This window comes from Penaeus chinensis, chromosome 4 (assembly GCF_019202785.1).
Source record: "Penaeus chinensis breed Huanghai No. 1 chromosome 4, ASM1920278v2, whole genome shotgun sequence".
Lineage (NCBI taxonomy): Eukaryota > Metazoa > Arthropoda > Malacostraca > Decapoda > Penaeidae > Penaeus > Penaeus chinensis.
Window position 1 is genome coordinate 45,162,196 of NC_061822.1, and position 2,500 is coordinate 45,164,695.

Consider the following 2,500-nt stretch of genomic DNA (forward strand, 5'->3'; position numbering starts at 1 on the left):
CCATTCCTACTGTGATATAAGTTCATTTATTGTCTTTACACATAGATGGCTCCACAAGTGCTTAGTTGCCAAGGAGTCAGTTATTGATCTTATCTATCTTGCCTGCTTAGCCTTTCCTTGATTTTTGAAAAGTGCCTTTTGTATTATTTCATTGTCTCTAATATTACCAAGATTTTGATAGCAATTTAATAATCATGATATCAGTGATAATAATAACCGTATCAATATTAATAGTATTAGAATGGGGAAATCAGGATCGGTCACTAGGGCCTACTGCTAGACTCCTTGCTGGCTGAACACATGTGGAGCCATCTGTATGTAACAAAATTCACAAATAACTACAAGGGACACTACATAAATCAGTAGTGCTTAGCCGGGCTATATATGGAAGGCCCAGGCGAAGCAAGAACTTCGTAAATCTCAATCGCATAGTAGTGGTGATTGGGTCAACATGTTTTTGTTTTATAGAAATGGATGTTTTACTGCATTGTATGATAAATATGTAAACTCATACCTTATTTTAGTGGACAAAAGGAGGGTTAGATCATTTTAAATTGCCAATTTTCCAGTCAAAATATTCATATAATGCAATCAGAAAATTTCCAGTCTAAACATTCATACATAAGTTGACTGAGCTATGCATAATTGCAATGACAATGAAACACTGCAAGCATTTAGATTGTATCATAGATTGCTGTTGTGAAACACTTGTTGTTGTTTCCAGTCAGGAGGCTTTTGTAGTATTCCAGATATATACCTTAGATATAATGGATATTTCAAACATTTTCCTTTTCCTTTTCATTCATTCATATTTTCCCCTTTCTAATTATTTCAGTTTTAAAATTATGTTTCCTCCTCTGTCTGTATTCTTTTGTGAAGCTATTTTCAGATATGAACATGATATGATTTAAATTTCTACTTGCGTAATAATGCCAAACAAGCAAAATGGTGTGGAGACTGATGACTTCAAAACCAATTAAATTTTTTGCATCAATTTTATTTTTCACATTTAGCCATCCTTTCTTAACCCAATGTCACAGGGTTTATGTACAGTCCCCTGTAGATATTAGTGAGTTTTGTTACATACAGATGGCTCCATGTGTGCTCAGCAGCAAGGAGTGTATCAGCTGGCCCTAGTGACTGATTCTGATTTCCCCATTCCTTGAATTGGCAGGAAAGTGCATTTTTCTTTCCAATACTATTAATATTAACATTGTTATCATTCTAAGTGATATTATGATTATTAGATTATTATTTAGATGCTAGAAACATCAAAATCAACAAAATAATAGAAGTGAAGCTTTCAAGAAATGAAGGAAAAGGTAAACAGATGAGACAAGTACGACTCATACCTGACTCCTAGGTGACTAAGCACTTGTAGAGGCATCTATGCATAAAGACAATAGATAAAACTTATTACTGTGGGCATGGCATTCTAGTCTTGTCAACCGTGCTCATTGGGTTAATAGCAATTATATACCAAGGCTTTATGGTTTACTTATATCTATATTTATGTCTGTATCTTTATCTACTTAGATCTATATTTGTATCTTCATATGTCAATATTTATTAATATATTAATTTATTTATATATAATATGATATATATATATATATATAACAAAATAGTTTATATACATATATGCACATATATACATATATGTATATATATACATATATGTGTGTATATATACATATATGTGTGTATATATACATATATGTGTATACATATACATATATGTATATATACACATATATGTATATATACACATGTATATATACATATATATATATATATATATATATTTATATATATATATAAATATACATTTATATATAAATATATATATATTTATATATATATATATATATATATATATATATATATATGTACAGTCAGAAAAATAATTATTGTTACCTTTGCACAAACTAATATGAAAAATTGAGGAAGTTGTATGGAAGAGCAAGGCAAGGTTCAGTTCAGTTCCTCATTTCAAACAAGTAAAGGTAACAAAAGTTTTTTTTGTCACTATACATATATGTCTATATATATATATATAGAGAGAGATATAGATATACATATATACATAAATATACATATATATACATATATGAATACCCACACACACACACACACACACACACACACACACACACACACACACACACACACACACACACACACACACACACACACACACACACATACACACACACACACACACACACACACACACACATACATACATTATATATATATATATATATATATATATATATATATATATTATATACATATACATAACATACATATATGTAATATACATATATATGTATATATATATATATATATATATATATATATACACATTCATACACACTCATTATTGTATGTATATGTATATATACACACATATATGTATAGATATACATATATATACACTTTCATATGTATATATACACATACACATATATACATATATATACATATATGTATATAG

At 28.5% G+C, this 2,500-nt stretch overlaps 1 protein-coding gene across 2 annotated transcripts in view; it reads left to right on the top strand.

Moving 5' to 3' along the window:
- Positions 1-2,500, top strand: part of LOC125025023 (cytosolic carboxypeptidase-like protein 5) — a 19,258-nt gene that overhangs the window by 6,096 nt on the left and 10,662 nt on the right. The gene's annotated exons all lie outside the window — the stretch shown is intronic.